This window comes from Arachis ipaensis, chromosome B10 (assembly GCF_059453495.1).
Source record: "Arachis ipaensis isolate K30076 ecotype BB chromosome B10, ASM5945349v1, whole genome shotgun sequence".
NCBI lineage: Eukaryota > Viridiplantae > Streptophyta > Magnoliopsida > Fabales > Fabaceae > Arachis > Arachis ipaensis.
The window spans coordinates 34,754,888-34,772,090 of NC_142435.1; the positions used below are offsets into that span (position 1 = coordinate 34,754,888).

Below are 17,203 nucleotides of genomic sequence, written 5' to 3' on the forward strand. Positions count from 1 at the left end.
TTTACTCTTGTATTTTTACTTCAATATGAGTTTCTAAACCTCCTAGGTTGAGGCGAGGAGCCCTGCTGAGTCCTATGAATTAATAAAAGTATTATTGTTTCTTCTTCGATCCGTGTTTGATTTATCTCTAAGATGTATAATTCAATCTTCATCGTGGTGAATAGGATGATCTAACCAATTAGCTATGTTCATCACATTAAGACGAACGTGCCTGACAAATACCCGCATCTACTTGGGTTCGTGTGAATACGTGATTGGAAAGCACGAGCCAACAACTATGTTTATACATCTCTCAGATGGCTAATCCACATCTTCGTTGGGGACTTCTCGAGACACCAGTTCAGTCGATTTCTGGGGAGATTAGGGTCTCTGTGGTATAGGCTAGAATCCTAAGAAACAGCATCCTCTGATCTGGAAGATTCGACTTTGTCTGTGGCATTTTGAGTAGGATCGCCAAGAGAATGAACTGCTAAGCGCTTCACCCTTCATCAGATTGGATGACCACGGCCAATAGCCTTCAATCTGTAGCAGAGGAGATTAATGACTACGGCCCATGGCATTGATCACATACAGCCTGCCATAAAAGAAGATCATTCACAAGAAAAAAAGACAATAGTACCAAAGTTAATTCAGAAAGGCAAACCATAATCCTTTTTCAATATATACATTATTCCTCTTACAAACTACAAACTCCATATATGGCATAAAATCATTCTCCTTCTAATCCGCCTGACTAAGACCTGCAAGATAACCATAGCTTGCTTCAAACCATAATCCTTGTGGGATCGACCCTGACTTGCTCGGATATTACTTGGACGACCCAGTTCACTTGCTGGTACAACAATACGAAGGTATGGTGATGCACGAAAAACTTGTCTCATAACAAATTTCCTTCGGCAAGTGTGCCGAATTTGTCGTCAAGTAAAAACTCACAATAGAGTGAGGTCGAATCCCACAAGGATTGATTGATCAAGCAACTTTAATTAGAGGAATGTTCTAGTTGAGCGAATCAGTAATTGAGTTGAGAATTGCAGAAAATTAAATGGCGGGAAAGTAAATGGCAGAAAGTAAATTGCAGAATCTTAAATGAGAATGGGGAAATTGCTCATAAATGTAAATGACAGAAATTAAAGAGAATGGGTAAGATTAGAAATGGGGAGTTCATTGGGCTTAGGAGATGTTGCATTCTCCGGATCAATCTCATTTTCATCTCTTCCTCAATCAATGCACTCATTGATCTCCTTGGCAATCTTAAGTGATTGAATTACAATTTCTTGTAATTGAATCTCTCAAATCTTGATCAATAGCCAATTCCTTGGTCAATTGCTCATGAGAAGAGATGAAGTATGGTCACTGATTATACCACATGCATTTCCCAAATCAAGTATTGAGAGGATTATAGTCACATATCCATCCAAACCCAATTTGTTCCAGCATGAGAAAGCATTTCTAGCTTGATCTCTTCATTCCTCTTCCAAGGTTCAGAAGAGATCCAAGTATGAATAGTTTTTTTTCCAAGATCACTATCCAATTGGATGAAGATCGAAAGCTTTCAAGTAAAATCAAGAGAAAAGATAGAAGAAGAATAATGAAAACTAGTATTGATCCATCAAATTACAACAGAGCTCCCTAACCCAATGAAAGGGGTTTAGTTGTTCATAGCTCTGGAAAATGAAAACAAAGATGGAGAATATATAATGAAAACTAGAAGTGCAGAGAAAGTAAATACAGGAAGTAGTTCTATGCTATTTTCCAACTCCCGGAACTCCCAAAATAATTCAAAGCTACTCCTATATATACTACTCTTCCCATCTTCTAGTTGGCTCTTCAAGTCTTGGGCCTTTGGATCTTGAGTTTGAAGCAGTTCTTTTCTTCATTCTTTTCTTCATTTGGGCTTGGCTTTACTTGCAGAGAGAAAGTGTGAAGTGGGCAGAGACTTTAGCTCAGGGCGTTAGGGGTATTAACGTTTAGTGAAAATATGAGTTCGAGAACGTTAGTGACAATCAACTTTCTCACTAACGTTCCTAAGTAAAAGCCACGTTAACTTCAATGTTAGTGGCACAAACGTTGCCACTAACGTTGCCTCTAGGTCCTTCGCACACGTTATTGGGGCTTAACTTTCCCAATAACGTTGAAAAGCCCCCATTGCTCCTACGTTAGAGCCCAGTTAACGTGGCTCTTTAACATGGGCTTGCCATCCTTCAAGAACGTTAGTGACACTCAACATTGTCACTAACGTTCCAATGTGCCCCCATGTCTCACGTTAGAGCCCACGTTAACTTAGTTAACGTGGCTCTTTAACGTGGCATTGCTTAGCCATCCCCAACGTTAGTGACAATGTTGAGTGTCACTAACGTTGGCTCATCTTTTACTCATCCACGTTAGCTTCCACGTTAACAAAGTTAACGTGGGAGTTAACGTGGCTCATAGTGGCTTGTGTGGCTCCTTCCAACATTAGTGACAATGTTGAGTGTCACTAACGTTGGCCATCACCTTCTTCTCTCACGTTAGCCTCCACGTTAACTAAGTTAACGTGGAAGTTAACGTGGCTCCTTGGGATTGTGTGGTTGCTTCCAACGTTAGTGACAATGTTGGGTGTCACTAACGTTGTCGACCACTCTTGCCTCTTCACGTTAGCTTCCACGTTAACCAAGTTAACGTGGCATTGTGCACTTAGGCAAACGTTAGTGACAATGTTGAATCTCACTAACGTTTACTTCCTTTCCCCCTTTTAACGTTAGAGGCCACGTTAACTAAGTTAACGTGGACTCTAACGTGGCCACTTGTGAGCATTGGCCAACGTTAGTGATAATGTTAAGTGTCACTAACGTTGGCTCAAATTCCCTTCTTCACATTAGAGTTCACGTTAACTTAGTTAACGTGACTCTTAACGTGGGTAATGATGGCTTCGAGAGCGTTATTGGCAGTTACTTTTCTCATTAACTCTGCAAGTTACCTCCCATTCCTTGCTTCCTTTGGTCCTGAAATCAGTCAATAGAGTGCATCAAAGTTCTAGTCCAAGTCATGGGTAATGTAGCATACAATTTGTCACTAAACTCATGCAAAATCCTCATGAAATGATGTAAAATGCATATGTATGCTTGAATCCAGGTGTAAGTAAATATCTACCCAAAACTAGCTTCTTTCCTAAGAAAATGCATGAAATTACCCTAAAAACAGTAAAGAAAAGGTCAGTGAAACTGGCCAAAATGCCCTGGCATCACAACACCAAACTTAAAGCTTGCTTGTCCCTAAGCAAGTACTGGAACAAGAGAATGATGAATGAAATGCCAAGAGAAATGAGTCATTCTTGTGGAAGTCATGTCACTGATTTTATGGTGGTTTCATGCATAGCAACTTAGGTTCATTCCTGGCTTTCAGACCTTTATCATGCCCTACAATACTCACTTTGCTTACATCCCATGAGACTTTTATTCATTGATTCTTTTATTGTCATTTCAGGGCTTATTGGTGTTCTTCAGGCTAAGTGTTCTATAAGGGGGCAACTCTTTAAGATAAGCTTTCAGCCAACACTCCCGAACCAGTTGGTTCAAGGTGCTAGGTGTTGAGACACCCCTAAGGACTTACTCCCTCAAGTCTCTCCCCCATACATACACACCACAGGCATATAGTTTATTCATTTTCTTTTCTTGAGGCCTTGGTGTCCAGCACCTCTTTGGGTTACTAAGTGTTCTGTGGTGAGGGTTACTCTTGATAGTGGACTTTCAGCTGATAATCCCGAGTTAGTTAACCCAAGTTACCAAGTGATAAGGCACCCCTAAGAGCTTATTCATCCAAGTAGATCCCTCACACAGGAACACCACAGACACATGCCTCAAGATTTAAAACCATTGGTGCCTAGCCTTATTGCTTAGTCTTTTTCTTTTATTCCTCAACTTTGATTGTTCTTTCCCTTTTTCTTATTAAGATCTTCTTATTTATTTAGTCTCATGAGGTGTGTCTCAAGTATAGTATTCATGGCAAATAGTTGTATTCCCACTTTATGGTTAAACCAACTTAGCTAACTTATGATCACATCAAAAACTCATGAATGCACTTCCATATTATGAACTCCACTCTGGTCTTTTTTTTTAAAACACACTCATTCTCTTTTTCATCTGATTTCAAGGGACAAACATACAATTAAGTAAGGAGATGATGTAGTAACATAAAGACTAGCACACAGAGACTTTCTTCAATACCAAAAACTTAAAAGACAGAATTGAAAAAGGTTCCAACTACGAGTATCTATTAATCAAAAGTGCATTCGGACTTCCAATTTTCAACAATTCTGAGTATAATGGAATTAAGTGACAATACAACCTTCGGGTGATGATTTCTAGTTGCTCTCTTTCTTTGCCATCATCCTAGTCCTTGCTACTTCACTTCCTTGGGTGAAGATGCACTATTTCCTCATAAGATTCCTGTAAAGTTATTGGAAGTTGCTTGTTCCCAAAGCACTTGAGACATAGTTAGCTTGTATGTGTGCTTGTGGCTGTTGAACTTACTTTGGTGTGCGAACACCAAACTTAGTTCCTTGCCCAGTACAAAACATTGCATATATGTAGAGAACCTCATATCTTGTTGTTAATATAACAATTATTACTAAATTCTAACTACATCTAAGTGGTTTCCCTTGATTGGTTGGAGCTAGCAATGTGTTTTGGGAGTGGGGTGTAATTCTAATGTCTTTGGTGGAACACCAAACTTAGAATCACACTTTCACTCTTGACTTGTTTTGGTGTGGAACACCAAACTTAGCTCCTCGCAATACCAGGGGAAACAACTTGTGATCCTTATTGAAATATAGATGAAAAGGAAACTACCTGAGGTTGGGTTGCCTCCCAACAGAGCGCTCTTTTATCGTCGCTAGCTCGACGGTTCCTCCTTTACTTGAGGTGGTAATTTACTCTGGGGTGTTCCCCCATGTTGCCCAGATAATGCTTGAGTCTTTGTCCATTTACTGTAAAAGTCCTTTCAGAGCCTTCATCCATGATTTCGATATGTCCATAAGGCAAAACTCTTGTGACAAGAAAAGGTCCAGACCACCTTGATTTGAGTTTTCCTGGGAATAGTCTCAATTTGGAATTGTAGAGGAGTACTCGTTGCCCCTTTTCGAAACTCCTAGGTGCAAGATGCAGGTCATGTCTTCTCTTTGCCTTCTCTTTATACATCTTGGTGTTTTCATAGGCTTGTGACCTGAATTCCTCCATCTCTTGTAGCTGTAAGATCCTCTTTGCACCAGCAGCAATGCTGTCAAAGTTTAGTATCTTGATAGCCCAGAGAGCCTTGTGCTCCAGCTCCAGTGGTAAGTGACAAGCTTTCCCATAAACCAGTTGATAAGGGGACATCCCCAGTGGTGTTTTGAATGCTGTTCTGTATGTCCAAAGAGCATCATCCAGCTTCCTCGACCAATCCTTTCTTGATGCACCCACAGTCTTTTCCAGAATCCTCTTTAGCTCTCTGTTGGATATCTCAGTTTGTCCACTTGTTTGGGGATGATATGGTGTAGCTACCTTATGTTTTACCCCATATCGTAGGAGAAGAGCTTCTAGTGGTTTGTTACAAAAATGACTCCCTTTATCACTGATGAGTGCTCGTGGGACTCCAAACCGGCTAAAGATATTCTTCCTAAGGAAGTTCATGACAACCTTGTTATCATTTGTTGGGGTTGTAATAGCCTCTACCCACTTGGAGACGTAATCTACTGCTACCAAAATGTAATTGTTTGCATATGAGGTTGGGAATGGTCCCATGAAATCAATTCCCCACACATCAAACAGTTCCAGTTCCAAGATAAAATTCTGTGGCATCTCATTTCTTTTGGGCAAGTTTCCAGATCTTTGGCAATCATTGCAGCTCCTTACCAGTTCTTTTGCATCTTTGAAAAGGATAGGCCAAAAGAATCCGCTTTGTAACACTTTTGCTGCAGTTCTGTCTCCTCCAAAGTGTCCTCCATAACATGAGCCATGGCAGTTCCATAGGACCTCTCGTCCTTCTTCTTCTGAAACACATCTTCTAAGGATCCCATCTGAACACTTCTTGAAGAGATATGGCTCATCCCAGACAAAGTATTTTGCATCATTCATGAGCTTTCTTTTTTGATGTTTATTTATCTCTGGAGGTAATGCTCCAGATGCCTTGAAGTTGGCAATGTCTGCGAACCATGGTGCTTTGTGAACTGCCATCAACTGCTCATCCGGGAAGAGCTCGTTCACACTTGTATCATGTGCTCCACCTTTATCATGAGGGATCCTGGATAGGTGATCTGCTACCTTGTTTTCCACTCCTTTCTTGTCTCTGATTTCAATATTGAATTCCTGCAACAATAAGATCCATCTTATTAGTCTTGGTTTTGATTCTTGCTTGGCAAACAAATATTTAAGTGATGTGTGATCTGTAAAAACAATCACTTTAGCACCAATTAGGTATGATCTAAACTTGTCAAATGCAAAAACTATTGCTAGTAACTCCTTTTCAGTAGTGGTATAATTTTTCTGAGTATCATTGAGAACTTTGCTAGCATAGTATATCACATGGACTAAGTTGTCTTTCCTCTGTCCTAACACTGCCCCAACTGCAAAATCAGATGCATCACACATCAATTCAAACGGTAAATTCCAATCAGGTGGGGAAATGATAGGAGCAGAGGACAACCTCATTTTCAAATTTTTAAAGGCTAACATGCATGTTTCATCAAAGATGAATGGTGTATCAGATATAAGGAGATTGCTTAAGGACTTGGCTATCTTTGAAAAATCTTTAATAAATCTTCTGTAGAAACCAGCATGCCCCAAAAAACTCCTAATTGCCCTGACATCACTGGGTGGAGGCAGTTTTTCAATGAGTTCTACTTTAGCTCTGTCAACCTTAATGCCTTGGTTAGAAATCTTGTGACCCAGGACTATTCCTCCTGTCACCATAAAGTGACATTTCTCCCAGTTCAAGACCAAATTGGTCTCTTGGCATCTTTTCAATACCAAGGTGAGGTGATGTAGACAACTAGGGAAGGAATCTCCGAATACCGAGAAATCATCCATAAAAACTGCAATGAATTTTTCTATCATATCTGAAAAGATAGAAAGCATGCAGCGTTGGAAAGTTGCAGGTGCATTACATAGCCCAAATGGCATGCACCTGTAGGCAAACACTCCATATGGGCAAGTGAATAAAGTTTTCTCTTGATCTTTGCGATCAACCACTATTTGGTTATATCCTGAATAACCGTTGAGAAAATAATAATATGCGTGCCCTGCAAGTCTTTCCAACATCTGATCCATGAATAAAAGGGGGAAATGGTCTTTTCGTGTAGCCTCATTGAGCTTCCTGTAGTCTATGCACATCCGCCATCCTGTGACTGTTCTTGTAGGAATTAATTTGTTCTTCTCATTGGGAACCACGGTGATTCCTCCTTTTTTTGGGACAACATGTACGGGGCTAACCCAGGGGCTGTCTGAGATCAGGTAGATCACCCCTCCCTGCCATAACTTCATAACTTCTTTCTGTACTACTTCCTTCATGATAGGGTTCAACCTCCTTTGGGATTGAATGGATGGTTTGGCATCATCTTCCAGCAGTATCTTGTGCATGCATATGGCTGAACTTATCCCCTTTAGGTCAGCAAGAGTCCAACCAATGGCATCTTTGTGTTGTCGCAGTACTTTGAGCAATTCTTCCTCTTGATCTTGGCTGAGGCATGAACTTATGATCACTGGGTAACTTTCATGTTCTCTTAAGTATGCATATTTGAGAGTGGGTGGTAGTGCTTTAAGTTCAAGTTTGGGTGCTTCTGACTTTTCGTTTTCTTCCTTTGGTGCACCTTGTATATGAATCTCTGCCATTGCAACCTCTTCACTTGATTTAGATTCCTCATCTACCAATCTCTCAAGTTCTTCAGGTTCTTCTTCTTCAAAATTCTCTTGCACTTCCTCCTCAAGTACATCTAACCTCATGCATTCCCCCAATTGTTCTGGTGGGTAACTCATGGCCTTGAACACATTGAATGTCATTTTTTCATTGTGTAGTCTTAAGGTAAGATTACCTTTTTAGACATCAATGACAGCTCCAGCAGTGGCCAAGAACGGCCTTCCCAGGATGATAGAAGCCTTGGCTTCCTCCTGCATGTCCAGCACTACAAAGTCTGCTGGAAAGATAAAACCTCCCACTTTTACCAGCAAATCTTCTACGACGCCATGCGGGAACTTGAACGATCTGTCTGCCAACTGTAGGGCCATTTTTGTTAGTTTAGCCTCCTCTATCTTCATCTTCCTCATCATAGCTACTGACATCAAGTTGATGCTGGCTCCTAAGTCACAAAGGGCTTTCTCCACTGTGATTTCCCCTATAATGCAAGGGATCTGAAAACTCCCAGGATCCTTCAATTTCTGGGGCAGTTTGTGCTAAATGATAGCACTACATTCTTCTGTTAGTATCACGGTCTCGTTGTTCTTCCAACTTCTTTTCTTAGTCATGAGCTCCTTCAAGAACTTGGCGTAGAGTGGCATTTGTTCTATTGCTTCAGCAAAGGGTATGTTGATTTGCAACTTCTTGAAGATTTCCAAAAATCTTGAAAACTGATTGTCATCTCCTTTCTTCTTTAGTTTCTGAGGGTGTGGGACTCTTGGGATGTCTGGTTTCAGTACTCCTTCCCCTTTTTGTGAACTCAAAGTCGGAACTTGAGCTTCGTCCTGCTCTTCTTCCTCTTTATTTGAGTCCTCTTCTTGTGGTTTCTGGGGGGTTTCCTTCAGTTCTTTCCCACTCCGAAGGGTGATAGCCTGACACTCCTCCCTTTTGGTTGAGTTAGTTTTACTGCGAAGGTTGTGGCTGGGAATTTGCTTGAATAAATAGCCAATTCGTGTCTCAAGTTTCTTGATGGCAGCATCCTGATTCTACATATTTGACTGCACTTCCTCTCTGAATGCTTTACTGTCCTGGATGTCCTTGTATATACCTTCAAGTAGATTTTCAATCCTTGAGATTCTTTCATCAAATGATGATAGGTCAGGTTGAGGAGGGTTGTTCTGGCCTTGATATGAATGTGGAGAGGTGTTGTTATTGGGATGTTGATATGGTCTAGATGTGAAATTGTTTGGATTTGGGTGTCTTTGATCAAGGCTTTGGTCTTGTTGATTTCCCCACCCAAAGTTTGGATGATTCCTCCATCCAGGGTTGTAATTCTTGGAGTAAGGATCATGGTTCTGCCTAGGTGAATTCCCAATGTAGTTGGCTTGCTCCTGAATACCCTCTGCTTCTTCATTCACTCCTTCTTGGGTTGTTGATGAAGTGGAGATTGCTGCCACTTGGTTCCTCTCCATCTTCTTGGTAAGGTCAGCCAGCTGTTGGGTAATGAGCTTGTTTTGGGCCAACAGAGCATCTACATTGTTTAGCTCCATTACTTCTCTTGTGTTCCCTCTTTCGGAAGCATAGAAGTAGTCGTTCTCTGCTACTGTTTCAATGACATCTATAGCCTTCTCAATGGTTTTCTTCTTATTCAAAGATCCTCCGGATGAATGGTCTATGGCCTTCTTTGACTCATAAGAGAGCCCTTCATAGAAAATGTGCAGCTGCACCCATTCGTTGAATATGTCAGGTGGATACCTCCTTGTCAGGTCTTTAAACCTCTCCCATGCCTCATATAGAGTCTCACCATCTTGTTGCCTGAAGGTTTGGACCTCAGCTCTCAGCCTATTGATTCTTTGAGGAGGGTAAAATCTTGTTAAGAATTTGTTTACCACGTCTTTCCAAGTTGTCAAGCTTTCCCTTGGGAAAGATTCCAGCCACTTGGCTGCCTTATCCCTGAGTGAGAATGGAAATAAGAGCGGTCTATAGGCGTCAGGATGAACACCATTAGACTTCACTGTGTCACATATTCTCAGGAAGGTGGTTAAATGTTGATTCGGGTCCTCTTGGACACTTCCTCCGAAAGAACAGTTGTTCTGCACAAGGGTGATGAGCTGTGGCTTCAGTTCAAAATTGTTGGCATGGATGGTTGGCTTTTGAATGCTACTTCCACAGTTTCCTGGGTTTGGATTGATGTAAGAGCCTAAAACTCTTCTATCCTCCCCAGCATGATTTGCTCGACCTCTTCCGCCATGGTTGTGAGCCTCTTCTTCATGATGGTTTTCCATGTTTTCTTCCATGTTTGGTTCAAAGTATTCCTCAAAGTGTTCCTCCTCTTCTTCAGCACCAACTACACGTTTTTCTCTTGCCTCCCTCCTTAGTCTAAGGAAGGTTCTCTCAGGTTCAGAATCAAAGGAAGTTGAAGCCCCGCTTCTTCTCCCTGTCATACAACCAACAAGTACAAGCAAAGAGAATAGGTGCAGAAAGTATATCTGTCAGAATTACTGTTAGTGTGAGTGATGCAATATATCAAACAGTTAGTGGGTTAGTACGATGAAGTGTAAACAACAAAGAAAAAGTATGGGGAAGGAAAGAAATTAACTAAAACAGGAAGTAAATAACTCAAACAGAAATTTAAATCAAACAAAAATAAAATGCTCAATCTAGTTATCCTCCAATCTAATCATTGTTGATGCACAATCAATCCCCGACAACGGCGCCATAAACTTGATGCACGGAAAACTTGTCTCATAACAAATTTCCTTCGGCAAGTGTACCGAATTTGTCATCAAGTAAAAACTCACAATACAGTGAGGTCGAATCCCACAAGGATTGATTGATCAAGCAACTTTAATTAGAGGAATGTTCTAGTTGAGCGAATCAGTAATTGAGTTGAGAATTGCAGAAAATTAAATAGCGGGAAAGTAAATGGCAGAAAGTAAATTGCAGAATCTTAAATGGGAATGGGGGAATTGCTCATAAATGTAAATGACAGAAATTAAAGATAATGGGTAAGATCAGAAATGGGGAGTTCATTGGGCTTAGGAGATGTTGCATTCTCCGGATCAATCTCATTTTCATCTCTTCCTCAATCAATGCACTCATTGATCTCCTTGACAATCTTTAGTGATTGAATTACAATTTTTTGTAATTGAATCTCTCAAATCTTGATCAATAGCCAATTCCTTGGTCAATTGCTCATGAGAAGAGATGAAGTATGGTCACTGATTATACCACATGCATTTCCTAAATCAAGTATTGAGAGGATTATAGTCACATATCCATCCAAACCCAATTTGGTCCAGTATGAGAAAGCATTTCTAGCTTGATCTCTTCATTCCTCTTCCAAGGTTCAGAAGAGATCCAAGTATGAATAGTTTCTTTTCCAAGATCACTATCCAATTGGATGAAGATCGAAAGCTTTCAAGTAAAATCAAGAGAAAAGATAGAAGAAGAATAATGAAAACTAGTATTGATCCATCAAATTACAACAGAGCTCCCTAACCCAATAAAAGGGGTTTAGTTGTTCATAGCTCTGGAAAATGAAAACAAAGATGGAGAATACATAATGAAAACTAGAAGTGCAGAGAAAGTAAATACAGGAAGTAGTTCTATGCTATTTTCCAACTCCCGAAACTCCCAAAATAATTTAAAGCTACTCCTATATATACTACTCTTCTCATCTTCTAGTTGGCTCTTCAAGTCTTGGGCCTTTGGATCCTGAGTTTGAAGTAGTTCTTTTCTTCATTCTTTTCTTCATTTGGGCTTGGCTTTACTTGCAGAGAGAAAGTATGAAGTGGGCAGAGACTTTAGCTCAGGGCGTTAGGGGTGTTAATGTTTAGTGAAAATATGAGTTCGAGAACGTTAGTGACAATCAACTTTCTCACTAACGTTCCTAAGTAAAAGCCACGTTAACTTCAATGTTAGTGGCACAAACGTTGCCACTAACGTTGCCTCTAGGTCCTTCGCACACGTTATTGGGGCTTAACTTTCCCAATAATGTTGAAAAGCCCCCATTGCTCCTACGTTAGAGCCCACGTTAACTTAGTTAACGTGGCTCTTTAACGTGGGCTTGCCATCCTTCGAGAACGTTAGTGACACTCAATATTGTCACTAACGTTCCAATGTGCCCCCATGTCTCACGTTAGAGCCCACGTTAACTTAGTTAACATGGCTCTTTAACGTGGCATTGCTTAGCCATCCCCAACGTTAGTGACAATGTTGAGTGTCACTAACGTTGGCTCATCTTTTACTCATCCACGTTAGCTTCCACGTTAACTAAGTTAACGTGGGAGTTAATGTGGCTCATAGTGGCTTGTGTGGCTCCTTCCAACGTTAGTGACAATGTTGAGTGTCACTAACGTTGGCCATCACCTTCTTCTCTCACGTTAGCCTCCACGTTAACTAAGTTAACGTGGAAGTTAACGTGGCTCCTTGGGGTTGTGTGGTTGCTTCCAACGTTAGTGATAATGTTGGGTGTCACTAACGTTGTCGACCACTCTTGCCTCTTCACGTTAGCTTCCACGTTAACCAAGTTAACGTGGGAGTTAACGTGGCATTGTGCACTTAGGCAAACGTTAGTGACAATGTTGAATGTCACTAACGTTTGCTTTCTTTCCCCCTTTTAACGTTAGAGGCCACGTTAACTAAGTTAACGTGGACTCTAACGTGGCCACTTGTGAGCATTGGCCAACGTTAGTGATAATGTTAAGTGTCACTAACGTTGGCTCAAATTCCCTTCTTCACATTAGAGTTCACGTTAACTTAGTTAACGTGACTCTTAACGTGGGTAATGATGGCTTCGAGAGCGTTATTGGCAGTCACTTTTCTCATTAACTCTGCAAGTTACCTCCCATTCCTTGCTTCCTTTGGTCCTGAAATCAGGCAATAGAGTGCATCAAAGTTCTAGTCCAAGTCATGGGTAATACAGCATACAATTTGTCACTAAACTCATGCAAAATCCTTATGAAATCATGTAAAATGCATATGTATGCTTGAATCCAGGTGTAAGTGAATATCTACCCAAAACTAGCTTATTTCCTAAGAAAATGCATGAAACTACCCTAAAAACAGTAAAGAAAAGGTCAGTGAAACTGGCCAAAATGCCCTGGCATCATATGGGAATTCATGCTACCATCGATCCCACGAGGATTGTCAGACTGAGCAAGCAATAGTTATCCTGTTAGACTTAGTAAGGCAAATGGTAAAAGTTAGTTGTTGTTGAAAGCGCATAAACACTTAAATAAGAAAAGCAGTAAAAGGTTTGGTGTAAAACAATAATGGGAAAACAGTTAAGGTCTCGGAGATGTTTATCTTTCTGGATTAAAACTTCTTATTTACTATTTTAACAATGAATGATTCATTCTATTGCAAACTGTAAGTGATTAAATCCTAATTCCTTAGTAATTTAATCTCCTTTGATCCTCATCAAATGCCACTTCCATGGTTATTCAATTCGGATTGGAGGGTGAAGTTCAAAAAGCTAGTTTATACCACAAAGGCCATAATTACCCCAAATCTTGGCTGTTCCGAGGGTTACCTAAAATGTTGAGGTCGATCTCGAACGAGGTGTCCCGGTTTGGTTGAGTCAGTTGTGTCTGACTTGTTGGAGCTGAGGTGTCGCTGGTCCTTGATTCCTTGGGGAGAGGGGTGGTGGTACCTGCAAGAGACTCCGATAATTAAGTTAGCATGGGCTTTAAACAGGTTTTTAGTAGAATTGGAGTATGAGTTATACTTGGGGGCTCCAATGTACTTATAGTGGTGTTGGGCAACCTCCCTTTGAGATAAGATTGTTATCTTATCTTATATCTTGTGGCTGAGATCATATATTTTGGCAACCTCCCTTTGGTGGGTGGCAGTTTCTTCATATTGGGCCTTTTCGGGCCTCTTTGGTGGTCTTCCAAGCTCTTTAAAGAGAGGTCAGTGGTGGACCATCCTTTCATGAGGTCGGTCCTTTTGTCTACTGCCAATCCGACCCTGTAGCTCGGGTCCGGGTATGAACAGTGCCCCTGCTTGAGCTTCGACCTTTCCAAGAGGTCGTGCTCGTTCTGAGCTTCGATCTCTTTCTGAGAGGTCCTGCTCAAGCATCATCTTCCTGGTTGGTCGTGTCCCGGGTGATCAGGTAATTCTGCGTCTTTAATTCCCTTTCGAAGTGCAAAGCGTTTGCTTAAATGCAGCACCAGTCTCGAGTGTAGCAGTTTCTTGGATATGCACGAGCATTTTTAAGGCTCATTAATTAGGTTTTATTCCTTTGCCGTTTTGCTTTCCCTCTCTTTTGCCTTGTTTAAAATCAGAGAGACTTAGCTCATTTTCCTTTTGCTTTTGTCTGCTTCATTTTTGTTTCTGGAGAAAGAGGCTTTCTTTACCTCGTTCTTTGGCTGCCTCAGTTTTCTTTTCTTCAAATTTTTCAAAGCTTTCATCATTTTTTCGGTGGGGATCGTTCGTGATTTTGCCGCTTGCTCTTCACCATTTCCGCTTCTTCTTTTCAGGTTGGTACTTGCTTTCTATGTTTTGTGCTCTTCTTCTTTTATGGCGATTGTGATTCTTCTTCCCTGTTTCCGTGTTTGCTTCTGGTGATGTTGCATGTTTGTTACTTCCTTTAAAGTTTTGATCTTTTTCTACTGCTGTTGAATAGCTAGGGTTTTTTTTTTATCTTTTTGATCTTTTGATTTTGTGCTTTCATGTCTGTGCTTGTACTGTCTCCAAAGGGTGTCTCTAGGTTGCAGCGTTGATTATTTTCGTGAACCTTGGGACGCAGCTGTCTTGTTGTTGTTTGCTGGCTATCTCTTCATTTTTGCTTTTTGGCCGAGTTGCTGGTGGTGACCCCTTTTCATTCTCTTTGCTGTAGGTATAGTGTCTATGTCTCATAAAAATCTTGTCAAAATGTCCACAAAAGTTTCTCTTGGTATGGCTGACTGGCTAGATTCTGTAGTGTTGGGTTGTATGACTGTAGCAGATCGGGAATACTGCGAGAAATTTAGGAGATATCATAGGATTTGTGGGAATAGGGAAGATGAGAAAGATTATGAATTAGTGTCTCCCGACCCTAAGGAGAGGGTCAGTTTTCCCCTTCTAAGTCGGACAGAGCGTCCATTCTTTTATGCTTACGATTGTTTTTTCACCAAGTTAGGTATCACATTCCTTTTACCGAGTTTGAGACAGAAATTCTTTGGAACTGTAACCTTGCCCCTATTCAGCTTCATCCCAACTCTTGGGCTTTCATGAAAATTTTTCAGCTGTTGTGTCAGGAGTTGGGTGTCTAACCTTCCCTCTGTTTGGGTTAACGAAGCCGGGGGCAGCAAAGAAGGAGGCTTCTTGGATCTCTTTCCGGGCTGCCCAGGGTAGAAAGGTTTTCGCCATTTATGATGACTCTTTTCACGATTTTAAGAATTTTTATTTCAAGATTTGGGCTATGCATGAGGTTCATCCCTTTTTTCTAGATGAGAATAAGGAGCCCACTTTTCCCCTTTGGTGGCAAGAGAACCCTGTAGTGCTTAAGTACCCTTTAGAGAGTCTTGATGAGGTAGAGAGGGCCTTTGTGGGTGTGTTGGAGGAGCATTGGGGGCAGCCTCCTCATTTGGATACGAAGAGATTTTTAGGGGATCCTGCCCTTCTTCGTTCTGAGTTACGTAGTGCCCGACCTTCCTAGCTTTTTACTGTCTTATTCATGGTTGTAGTTTTGTAACTGTTTTATGGTTTTTGCTTTTCCAGAGATGGCTTCGGGTTTTGACTCCATGAAGTTCCTCCATAAGACAAAAAAGACCGTGGCTACTCAAAATTTACAGAGAAAGACATTGGGGGAGGGCGCCTCTCAAATTCCATCGAGGAAGCTGGACTCGGGTCCTCAGGGTCCAAGGAACGTTATTCCGACTCCTCATGTGTGTCTGGCTCCTACCGACCCGCCTTTTGTGAGTTTTGGTGTTGTTTGCTCCCCTTCTTCCTCCGGGCCTTCTCCCAAGAAACAAAAAACATCTGGTGCCCATGATATTAATGACAAGGATTTTGATGGTGTGGCCTTCACTGAGGAGCACATCGCTTTGTACGGTTTTGTCCCTACTGATGATGTGTCCATCCTTAAGCACCTTCATTTTATGTCCAGCAACAGCATTTGAATGGCTAACCTAAGTGCTGTGTTGGTGAGGGAGTTTAAGAAACCCCCTATTAACGCCATTAGTCCCTTCCTTGGGAGTGCCAAAACTGAATTTGAGAGAGTTGATGGGATGAAGGCCGAGCTGGAGGTAAAAAATGTAGGGCTAGAGCTCTCATTGGAGAAGAAGAAGGCCCGTGCTACTGCGGTAGAGGTAGCCTCTAACTTGGCAGAGGAGATGGCGAAGAAGGCCTAGGAGAGCTATACCCGGACATATGCTGATCTCCTTGAGGTTAAGGAGAAGCTTCAATCCTCTTATGACGATTATGCTGAGCTGCAGGGTCACGTGGTGAACGGCATGACCGCCCTGTACGAGAATCTGAAAGCACAGGCCCGGGTTCTTGCTCCCGATGCCGACCTCTCTTTGTTTATTATGGATAATATTGTGGAGAATGGCAAGATTGTACCGGCCCCTGACGAAGATGAGATCCCTGCTCCTGATCCCAAGACCAAGGCTTCTGCGACCGCTTCTGTTGAGGCTACCCGATCTGAGGCTGACCCCGACGTGGAGATCTTAAATGGCCCAGATGGTGTCGTTGGGGCTATTCCAATTTTGGTTATTCATCCACCTCCTCAGGACGCAACGACAAGGGCGAAGCTGAACCCTTTATGACCTCTATTTTTCTTGCTTTTAAATTATGTGCTGATGTGGTCCAACCTTTGGACCTTTGAACATTTTTTTATTGTAATAGCTTGTAGTTTGGATTTTTTTTGACACTTTTGGTTGCTTCTTAGCAACCTTTTAGCTTTCAGTTAAAACACTTTTACTCTTTGGTTGCTGTTTAGCAACTTTTGAGTTTTAATGCTTAACTTTTTGAAACTTTTGGTTGATTGCTTTGGTAGCGTAGTGACTATCTCCTGGGTAGTGTTCATGAGGAACCCTCACCTTTTGTCTTTTTTTGAACCTTTTTGGCTATCACCCTTCAGCTGACCTTGAGGTAGTGTTCCTTTGCGAACTTCTACCTTTGCTTGGTGGTCCATGCTTTTTAGTTGTTTTGACAACTCTCAGCTAGCGTTGCCCAAGTTATTTGATTCTACTTTGGCTTTTTAGTTGTCTTTGGCAACTTTTAGTTAGCGTTGGCGTGTCGGGCCATTGGTCGGGTTCCAACAAACTCTCTAGGTAGCATTCTTTCCCGAACTTTTACCTTTTAGTCGTTTGTTTGGACGACCTTTGAGCCTTTTTATAGCTGGGCTTATAGTTGCTTTTGCTTTTTAAGT

At 41.4% G+C, this 17,203-nt stretch overlaps 1 pseudogene; it reads left to right on the forward strand.

The window, feature by feature from the left end:
• The first annotated feature begins 15,551 nt into the window (after positions 1 to 15,551).
• On the forward strand, positions 15,552 to 16,150 carry LOC148579661 (uncharacterized; annotated as a pseudogene).
• Positions 16,151 to 17,203: the final 1,053 nt, after the last annotated feature.